The 12,025-nt window shown below is 33.3% G+C and overlaps 1 pseudogene; it reads left to right on the plus strand.

Annotated features, from left to right (window-relative positions):
- Window positions 1-12,025, plus strand: part of LOC113120478 (kelch-like protein 29) — a 255,212-nt pseudogene that overhangs the window by 134,138 nt on the left and 109,049 nt on the right.

Consider the following 12,025-nt stretch of genomic DNA (forward strand, 5'->3'; position numbering starts at 1 on the left):
TGATTTGAGGCTACAGAGACCCCGAGCATAATGTATCTTAATGCAGATGAGCAGTGATCTGATGCAATGACTGCAAATAGTGACCAACATTTCACTGACCTCGCTTCTAGAAGGAATTTTTTTTCACTCATTTTCTTATTTTTCTCTTATTACAAGGTTGAAACCATGTTATTGTGTACTTAAGACATATTGAACTCCAGTTCTGTGAAGAATCACGGATGACATTCAGCAAGGGTGCTTTAAAATTGATCAGTTAACCTTTTATATTGTGGCAAAAGGTGTATATTTAATTTTTTTAAGCTTTGTATTTATTAAATATTCATGAAAGAAAATAAGCAGCACAACTGCTTTCAACATGGATAATAATAAGAAATCTTTTTGCGCTGCAAATCAGAATATTCGAATGATTTCTTATCTTTTCATACAGAAATATCTACAGTGACTTCCAGTGATTTTTTTTCTTCTTTCCCAGCAGTATTCCATCAGTTCTCAAAGAAAGCCGGGATTCTTTTAAGTCTGATGACAAGTGAACCTTGGCAACCCACGTTTGAGAGTTACTGAGCACTTACATTTCACGCTTGAGATCCGACATATGAAAATGTATAGCAGCTCAGCTAAATATGTCAGAACAGGTCTGACAGATCTGAATTCCAATGTCACACGCATTTTCCACTTTGCCCTTTCCCTAGGTGTTTGCTCTCCACTCAACATTAATGCTACCGCTTCACGTGATTCAGCACTTTTAAAAGGTCTTGTCCAGAACAAATTGCTTGCACATTTTGTTCATTGTGTACCAGTGTTTACAATGAAAAAGGGAGTCATCAAGACGCTTTTTCTGTGGCTCTTTGGGTCAAAATGATAGTTATGTTCCGTGAATCAGAGCCAAGAGTCTCAGGCCAAGTGAAAATGGCATGTCAAAGAAGATGATGTGATGCCTGATGATGGATAGAGCTTTCTTCTTTCGTTCTCTCTCTCCTCTGCCCCCGACTGTGTCGCCATATTATCCTTGGCCACAACATGTTGGAAAAAGAAGATGAAATAAAACAGAAAAACCCATTTGGCCTCCGGTTTGGGTTTGCCAGCAGTCTTTCTGTGTGATCCCTGCGGTCATGAATTAGTGGAGAGTATTGTTTGTGGCAGGCAGAATCAGTGAACAGGTGCTGTTATTGAAATGTTGATTTTGATTGAATTTGAATGTACACTGACGTTCGCTCGAAATGACTTGGACTGTGAGAGTGACACAGAGACTCTTCTTGCACTGAAACAGGACCAAATCATATGATCAGTTTAGTTTTAAAAGTTATGTACAGTGTATGAACACATCATATGCATAGCAACACCCTGATAACCACACAGAACATCATCCAAAATCAAAGTTTTTGTTTACATATGTGCGGGTACTGTTCACATTTATTATATATATATATATATATATATATATATATATATATATATATATATATATATATATAAATACACATATATATACAGCATATATTTCAAAAATATTTACATGTATATATTTATATTACACACACACACACACACACACACACACACACACACACATATATATATATATATATATATATATATATATATGTATATAATGTAAAAAAAGTTTATTTTTGATGTGATTAATCACGATTAATCGCGATTAATCGTTTGACAGTACTAATATGTATGTATACACACACACACACACACACACACACACACATATATATATATATATATATATATATATAATGTAAAAGAAAGTTTATTTTGGATGCGATTAATCACGATTAATCGCGATTAATCGTTTGACAGTACTAATATATATGTATACACACACACACACACACACACACACACATATATATATATATATATATATATATATATATATATATAATGTAAAAGAAAGTTTATTTTGGATGCGATTAATCACGATTAATCGTTTGACAGTACTAATATATATTATTAATATATATATATTACTAATATATATGTATATACACACACATACTGTATACACACACACACACACACACACACACACACAACTGCTTTGCACATTAGTAGTTTTGATTAAAAACGTGTCTTAAGACTTAAGAATTTATTCCAATACTCATATATATAATTATAATCCTCATAACAGTAAATAAGCTCCCTCTAGTGGTTCTTATACCTAACTAATGGACTCTTAACACTGGATAACGCTCCTGAGCTAAATGCAACGTTACGTGACATTGTTCACAAGCTGTTATTTTTTATGTTTTTCTTTTTTTTTTAAACGCTGATTGAGAGATTATTTGAGACATGATACATTTTAGTAAGTTGTACTGTATCTTTAAACATATCTTTTCAATCTGTCGCGCCAAATTAAAGAAATCCAAAATGTCATGTATTGTTTGAATTTTGTGGTTAAAATGTACAGGATTTGAAAGCTGAGACTTTCTTTCTTATCAGAAGTAACAAAGCGGTTTGTGATTATTGCATGAGAGGCGGCTACAAATAAAGTCTGATGAAGGAAAAGATTCAGATCTGGCAACCCTGGTCAACCCTGGCTTGAATTACAGCTGATTCATGGGGTTCAAAAAGTATTGTGTTAATGGCGTGGCATTAATGTGTTTTTATTGCTTAAACAATATTAAATTAGAAAAGAAAAAAAAACCACTCTCTTCATGCAAGTTGCTTTCTGACACATTTTCCCACCCCCTTTTGATTGACTGGATATAATCGGCTCTGATCATCGGCTGTTTTAAACAATCAGCTGGTGAAGATAATTGCTTTTAAAAAAAATGTTTGCATATTGTAAATGTGCTGGAAGGCTTTTGTGTTTGGTTGTGATGTGAGCCGATGTAGCAGTGCTGGTAATGGAGTGGAGAGCAGCTTTTTAATGTCTCAATGTCAACTCCCTTATACTGGGAAGAACCAGAGTGATTAACATTTTATTACTGCCCTGTTGCTGACCTGGCACCCTCTTTCTGTCTAAATCGTGCTTTAATTCACTCAAGTTTTTCTTTACCCTCTCTCTGTCTCTTCCTCCCTCTTGTTCTCTTCTCAGCTCTGGTAGACACACTCACACACACACACACACACACACACACACACACACACACACACACACACACACTCTCCCCGCAGCTTCGGTCCCATTCTTGCAGCATTCCTACATGTCAGTCAGATAACATATTCTCAAACAGCACGTTTATGCCAGCAGGAGCAGATGTTTCCCGCATGCCCGATCCTGCCGGTCCCGACTGAGTCACTCGCCCACCTCCTCTCCAGCTCTCTCTTTCCCAGGAATTATCACTCCTTTCATGGGCTGCTGTGAATGAGGACGGACTCATAGACATACATGACCTGAATGCTGCCAACTTTGCTTCATGGCCGTGTGTTTAGAGCCTGTAAAATGTCATGTGACTGATCTCTCTGTATGAAAACGGCTTACAGTACAACAGTTAGAGAACATTATTTTCCTTTAAGATAAAGGAAATAATATATTTTTTATATATTTATTATATGTTATATTTTGTAATATATTTATATGTAATATTATTTATAAATATATATATATATATATATATATATATATATATATATATATATATATATATATATATATATATATATATATATATATATATATATATATATATATATATAAATTTTTCCCACAGGATTCTTTTAGAAGTAGAATGTTTATTTTGAAATAGAAATCTTTTGTTACATTAATAACAATTCAACATAATTCATATATATATATATATATATATATATATATATAAAATGACACATCAACATACAAAACTGCATATTCTCCATTTAGGCCCAGCCCAGAATAATATTATGTCTCATTATTTATTTAATTATTTATTTATTTATTTATTTATTTATTTATTTTCATATCTATATGTCTTTAAATGAATTGATGGCACTAGTGTTGCAAACTGTAGTAAATTCATCTTGTCCTTAAAAACAGATGTTATAAACCCAGTACCTTGTAAACACAAATGAGTTCTCAGAAGGACTGATAAAAAACACCTGTGTGCTCTTACTTCCAGAAGTTGTTGAAGCAGCCAATCAGATAAGAATTTACCGGTGTTGAGAAAGTGTGCAGTATTCACCAGCCGGTCAGGGAACAGATGGTAGCCAGAGCGTTTGAAGCATGCTGCACACAGAAATGGCAAGACCTGGTTAAAAACAGCAATTCCAAATGGATTGGCTGGCGATTTCTGCACACAAAAATACTCTTTATTATTCCAGAGTTGTGTAAACTTGATTTGCCAGAGGTCAGAGTTTACTCACAGCGATTCTTTCTACAAAACTCTAGAGTTTAGTTTAGGAAACTTTCTGCTTTTTCTCCCTCAGAGAGTTTTTTTTAATTTTTTTTTTATAAGATTTATTGTAGTTTTTAGTGATATTTTGAATTGGTTTTTGTATGCTCTCCATTTTCATTTTAGTTTTTATCATTTTTATTCAGAGTCTAGAATTTTCTACTAGAATCAGTTTTAGTTCTTTTAGTACTAGTTAAACTTAAGTTAAACTCAAGCAAATTATGAAATGTTGCCTTGCCAACTTAAATAATTATCTTTTTATTTCAGTTAATGTTTTATCTGGTTTCAGATTTATGGTACAGTCAAATGTATGGTTGCTCTTCAAAATAGTTCTCCATTCATTTCAATAGGAATCCCAGCAGTTTGGTGTTTCCCATATATAATTCACTCACGTTCAGGTTGGTTGCGTGAATTCGCTGCGCTGACAGAATCTGCTTGGCTTGAAAGTGACTTTATTCATGACAATTTCATCCAAAATTCCTGAATGTGTCCATACCTTTACCCAACAATAAATATGAAAAAACTGCACTATTTAATCTCTTCATATGAGGCATCGATGGTCTAAGTGAGCATTTCCTGGTCAGAATAAGCTTGCAAAGTGAACATGAGCGTGCTCAGTAATGTCTGTCTATGGTAGGGCTGTGTTTAATGCTCCACAGATGATGTCAGGTAGCTCATTGTGTGCCCAGCACTTTAAAACAAACAGTAGCTCTGAACTGAATGGGTTCTTCAAGCGCTCGACGTTGCTATTCATCTTGGCTTGCGTTTGATCAAGAGTCCTTAGGTTATCTAAGGCAGGAGAACAATAGAGGCGTAAAGAAGCCCTCAGGCCCCCCATTGGACAGAGTGCCATTGTCTGCTGTCCTCCTGCCGCTGATGTGTGGTGTGCTTTGGTGCGTCGGACAGGACGGTGGAGTGGAAGGAGATCTATTGGTGCAGGATCTCCACGGCCCCTCTGTTTATTTGTAAAAAGAGCCTGTCTTCGCTCAGCTCAACGCTTGTATTCTTCATGTCGGCTGGCATGCATGGTGAGCCTCACCGTAACATGAGAGTTTTGCAGGACGTACAAAATCAAGGGCCTTGAATTGCATTCATTATTTCTTCCAACTCAAAAAGAAGCTGTTTGTTGTGATGTGAAAAACATGATAGGCTCGCAATTGCCTATTTCATCAATTACACTGTAAACACGCACACCTATGCTTTTCTAGTTTTATATCATTTTATATTGATGTTTTATATATATATATATATATATATATATATATATATATATATATATATATATATATATATATATACATACATACATGAATACATACATAATTAGCTTTAAAAAAATCCCATAGCAATGAATTGGACACAAAAAATTATAAAAAAAATTTGGTTGTAATAAATTGTATTTTTATTTTACGAATTAAAGTTAGGTGCTATTTATTTATTTATACATTTGATATTAATTATTATCCTAGTATTCTGCTCCTCCATTGGTTGTTAGAGAATAAGATGCTGTGTCTTTGTTGTGATGTAAAAACATCTGGTGAGTTTCCTCAATTACACTGTAAACTAGTGTTTTCTGGTTTTGTCTGTCTGTGAATGTATGTATCTTTCAGCTGAGACGGTGGAGGATTACTGTATGCATGCTGGTCTGCTATACTGAGCACTAGTTCACTGCCGTATGGGAAGCGGGTAACCATGGTGATATTTACCTCGCTCTCAGATAAGGTCCTGTTGGAATCGTTTCTGGCCAATCTGGCTCCTGCCAGAGGGAGACACGTCCCCCGGACCTCATTTGTGCACCTGTATGAGGAAAATCACAGTTATTACATTCTTCAAATGGCCGAGGAGTGATTGACCCGTTATAAGTGCCATACAGTCGGGCGACCTGCTCATGCATTAAAAATGACATTTAAGAGTTTACATTGTCAAGTTGTAGTGTTTGTAATGTGCTGCAGTGAATATGTTTAATGGAGGAAACTCTTGAGTGATGTTACACCATTAGCCTGATAAAAATGATTTGTATTGAGTTCATTTTTGTCTGAGAGCATCTTTGTTTGCATTAGATTTCACTAAGAATGACTTGATCTGTCACTAAAGTCCCTTACTCATACAGGCTTTACAGCAATGAACTGGACGTTTGAAATATTTTTATTTGGTTTTGTGAATTAAACTTAACTCTGTATTTTACTTTAAGGGTCGATCATTTTAGTTAGATGTTTTATTTAAACCTTATTTTATTTAAAGAAATAAAATAAAATTGTATTTATTTTAACGTTATTTGTAAATTATTTTAACGATGTAGGTGGGGTTTATTTTATTTAAAAAATATTAAGGAATTAATTGACCTGAATTATCTTCGGTTTTTCTGTAAATCTAGCAGTTATTTAATTAAAACTGCAAAGACTTATGTGAATCATAAACCAAGCAAATGCTTCTCACAGTTGTTTAGAAAAGAAAAGCCTCAATTGAAAGTGATTGCAATAATGTTAGTGCAACGTTTTAACAATATAAATAAACCTGTATCTTTGTTCCGAAGTATAATATCCATTTTTTTACAAAGAAAAACATAAATATAACTGTTTTTTGAGAAACAGTGATGTCCTGCCTGAAAGATACCTTATTTAAGTATTTGTATATTGTACAAAAAACTATTATTTTATTTTATTTTATTTTATTTTATTTTATTTTTGACATTTTTATTTAATTAAATTCTTTATAAATTATTTGACCTTTAACTAAACTCTGCTTATATTTTATTTGAGAAATGATTTGAACCGTCACTAAACTCTAAAATTTATTTCAGAAAAAAAAATGTATTTGTAATATTATATTTTTTTATTATTATTACTTTTTATTTTTTATTTGATTAATAATTTATTTATTTATTAGTTATTTGTACATGCATACCTACATACTGTGTTTATCATTGCTATCCAAGCATTCTAATCTCTATTGGTTGGTAAATAAGAGGTTTTTGCAGTGAACTGTTTAGTGAGTTGGGTCTGTGTTGTTTGTCTTGCATCATGAGCGTGTCGTGTGCTTACTGTGTCCTTCACTCCCCATGGACTAGAAAGACAGTCCTCCCTGTAACTAGATGCTCGCTACAGAAGAATCCCAGGCGACAGCCTACTACAAACGCTAAACTCTGTGCTGAAGAGCATGAGCGCATTTATTTATTTATTCGTTTATTTTTGGCTGCTTGGTTTTGCACAGGACACACACACACACACACACTATCCCAGGCTGTTTTCTGTTGAGTCAGGGAAGCCATCTGCCACACAGCGATAATGGCCCGCCAGGGATGCTCGGCCTGGTATAACCAGAGATGAATTAAAACACGAGAAAATAGCGAATGCTTGGCTCGGCTCGAGTCTTACCACGTTTTACAGTGTCTGTCATCACCGCCCCCACTGATGTCAGCAGATGCCCGTAAAGAGTCTGAAATGTGCATTTTATGCGTTTCTCACCAGGACTGCGGGAAAACTTGATATGCAATATTGTGTTTTGATACAATCGTGCTTATAAAAAGCCGAGCCGGGTGAGGAAGATTTAACATTTTGTGACAGCTGGTCGTAGGAAATGCATAGGATTATTATAGCGGAAAATACCACGTCATAAATGATGCATTTTTACGAGGATTAGAAAACACTTGGGAGATGAATAGGGCAAAAAAAAATGAAAAAGATAGAGGCTGTGAAGAATTATTAGGCTTTATAACATGTCGAGCAGCGATCATGAAACGAGGTAACTGTCGGTCAATGGAAGGCATAAATCAATCCTGAGACAACAACAGCTTTGTTTAGTCACTGGCCTTTAATGTCTTCAGTTGTTCATGTAAAGTTTGTCAGGTTTTGTGAACTAGGACAAAGTTGAGCCAGGTGGGCTTCGGATGTCTGAAGGGACAGAGAGTCTAACTACATTGGGATTTTTTGGAGGAAAGTAGACTTTGTTTGGGTATTGCTTCGGGTTAGTGTGTTTCTATGTGCTGCTACTATTAATTAGGTTTACATTTTACAGTTTACCCTTTAAAGATAGTATAGCTATGCCATATTGTAGGGTGTCATCTTGCTTTTCCAAATGAGAAATTTCACAAATATGTGCCTTTTATATTAAATTAAATTTAATCTTTATTAAAAAAATACAATTATTAATGTAATTTGACTTATTTTTAGGTCATTTCAACAGTGGTAACTGTTTATTCATTCATTCATTCATGCATTCATTTAAGTAATTATGCATTCTTTTATATCTTTTATATCAACCATGATATCGATTTCATACAAACTGATGTTGTTTTTTTTTTTTAAACCTTAGGAGCTCAAGTGAAATTTAATACGTTAACTTGTTCATCAAAACTAAAAATATTTTTTTTATTTTAGTTATTTTTTTGTATTTAGTATGTATTGATTTTAGCATCGTTGATACACTATTATAGTTTTTTAGTATTTTGAATTAAAATGACCAGTTATGGTATTTTTATATCATTTACAGTTACATTTACAATTTTATTTAAAGCTTTAGCAATTTTGTTGTGCATCATTTGTGATTTTTAATGGTTTTCATTTGCTTAAATACATCTATATAGATTTTATAAATTATTATTTTAGGTAAAGGTTTAGTTATTTGAATACATCAAGTAAAACTATATTAAAATGGCAACTAGATATTATTTTATAAACATTTTTAATGGTTTTGATTCTAGTTTCAGTAGTTTTGGTTAGCTATAATAACCCTGATTCTGAAATAGTTGTTTTTCCAGTTCTGTGGCTGTGGCTGTTGAATTAGTTTGCTTTAGAAATGTATTGCTCAAGCTGGAAAGGTTTTTGCAGCACTTACCGTCTGGAGTTCAGCCCTATGCATGCGCACGCACCAGTCATGATGAGATGTTTCGTTTGTTGATGATGGCAACGTAGAGCGCAACCCCACAACAAATTGGCTTTGGGCCGAGGTGACAGAGATGCATGATGGGTAAATTGATGAAGTAAAGCGCAGGTCAGGGAGGATAATGGAAGAGAGGAAAACACGGCGGCCGGAGCAGAGGGTTGATGACGAGGTCTTTTCCATTAACTCAGGGCTTTTGGGAGTGATGCTGGGTTAACTGGCCTCATACACCGGCCGGATAACTTTGACACCGCATCTCAACTCAATAAAAGTTGAGCAAAGAAAAGCAAGTGAACCAAAGTCTCTAAACTTCCTCTGCTATTAATCTTAACTTGAGTCGGAATGTCGTGCATTTTTCTTGTTTATTTTACAGGCTTTTCGAGAAGCTTCGTTCTACCACTGCTTCATGCCGAGTAATCAGCAGTCGTTCCATCTTATTTAGCTGGCTGTTTTTATGAATGCAATACGCGTTTGTGCCTCAGTGCACACATATCTTGTTTTTCATTGTGACTATAAATGCTAAGAAAATGACTGTGATTATTTTATTCTATTTTATTTTATTTTAAAAAATTACAGCTTAATTTGCTCTTAAATTATTATTATTTTCTTTTTTTCTATTTTTTCTATTTTCTATTTTATTATTTTATTTTATTTGTTATTATATTGGTTTTATTTTATTAACTGACCATTTAATATTAATTGTTAATTGCCAGAGAATGACAGCTTAATTTGTACTTTAATTATTTTTGTATTTTTGTATTTTTTATTTCTATTTTCTATATTTTATATTTTATTATTTTATTTGTTATTGTGATGTTTTATTGTATGAATTTGCTGTTTAATGTTAATTGTGAACTGCTAGAAAATGACAACTTAATCTAAAAAATGCACATCACTTATCGTATTTTCATTTATTGTATCTTATTTTATCATTTCATTTTATAAATAGGTAGTTTAAGATTAATTGTGATAAAATTACTTAATTTGAATGCCTTTTAATTTGGAGTAAATGTACATCTATTTTTTTATTTTTTATTTTATTATTACAAAATCAGACAAATATTTTAAACTGCATTTAGACCTTTTATTTTATGTCCTTAATATTTTTAATCAAATTACAAATCTCATATAATATAAATGTAAATAAATTGACATATTTAATTAGACCTCCTGAAGTTGATCCCAATATAAAACACTCTGTGATTACGCTGTTTGATGAAGTCTTTTAATCTTTCTAATATTTTGGCCTGGGTTTCGATCTCATTTTCTGGTACACTGTAAATGGAGGAGTTTTAATGAGGGCATTTAGTAACTGTCTCCACGACACTTCTAGTTTTCTTGCTCTTATGCTAAATAATTAATCCAATCCTAGTCTGACACGAGTACTTCTAAGAACTTGAGAAATACTGATTATAAGAGCCAGACTCCTTCACAATGTGTAATTAGAGCCTCATCATTTCTGCAATGCAGAAAACACAGAGGAAATCGCAAAAACCAAACGTAAAAGCAGAAACCTGACATAAACACACAAGTTTAATTTACATATTTTAATTACAGTTATTCAAATTTATATTAGGGTAGAATAATCTTTGTTTTTCATGGATAGAACGTAATCAGAATCTGAAATTGGTATGAAGTCAAATTGAATTTGTAATAACATAAAATGACCCATTAAATCCAAGATTTATGAAGCCAATTGGTGCCAATTTATTTAGCATTTTCTTTTTGATTTGCTATGTTTCAGATTCTAGCATTTGTCCTTTTGATTCCCACGGTCTGTTCGTTTAGTCCGTGTGATTGAGTGAAAGGTGTTTTGTGATCTCAGTCGTATGTATTGTGTCTTCACAGGCGGCGGGTCTTTCTCCCGGTGAAACACAGGCTCCGAGTCTCCTGTTGGCTCCTGGAGTGAGATGGGGCCAGACCCCCATCAACCAGTCCACCCCGTGGGAGACAGACGAGCCTCCCACCAAGCAGCACAGAGAGAGCGATTCCACAGGTACGCCGGCACCTGTCTTCAGACAGGAAACAGTACAGTGTGTTTGTCATGGATGAGTTGCTCATGTTGCTGTATTCCTCATCTGAAAGTCACTTTGGATGAAATATGAACTTATGAATGAATTCATAAATAGGGTTTTAAAACAAATCAGGGGGCTTGGTAAGGACTTTTTTTATGTCAATTTATTGGATCAAAAATACTGTAAAAATAGCAATATTTAATATGTAGTAATATTTAATTTGTAATAGTAAAATGTTTGTATTATTTATATTGATTATTATTATTTGTTTTGATTTCATATGTATTTTTATTTATTAATTGGCTGTTTGAAGTTAATTTTTGAATTGCCAGAAAACAACAGCTTAATTTGGATTTGTTTATTTTTATTTGTTGTGTAATATTCTTTTAGCATTTTATTTTTTTAAAGTCTATTTAAGGTTAATTTTAATAATTATTTTGACATAAATTTGCATTACTTTTATTTTTATTTATTTTTTTATTATAAATATATTGTATATTTATATGTTTATTTTAGTTTTAAAATGTGTATTTTATACACGTTTTCATAATCCAAAAGTGACTTACAAATAAAGCGCATCACATTGACGTCTCTGTTAGTGGTTGGGGATTGTTCAGTTGCTTGTTGTAGAGGTGTGTCATCATACAGAAGGGAAAGCGCTCTTGACCAATCAACTTACAGAACTTGAACTGGTCTCAGAGTTATGAAATTACCATATTGACATGAACCTAGTTATGATGTTTCCCTCCTCAAATGAACTTACATGGGGTCATTTGTGTTGACTTTTTAGATATTGCTTTGAAATTC

Source organism: Carassius auratus, chromosome 20, assembly GCF_003368295.1.
Source record: "Carassius auratus strain Wakin chromosome 20, ASM336829v1, whole genome shotgun sequence".
NCBI classification, from domain to species: Eukaryota; Metazoa; Chordata; class Actinopteri; order Cypriniformes; family Cyprinidae; genus Carassius; species Carassius auratus.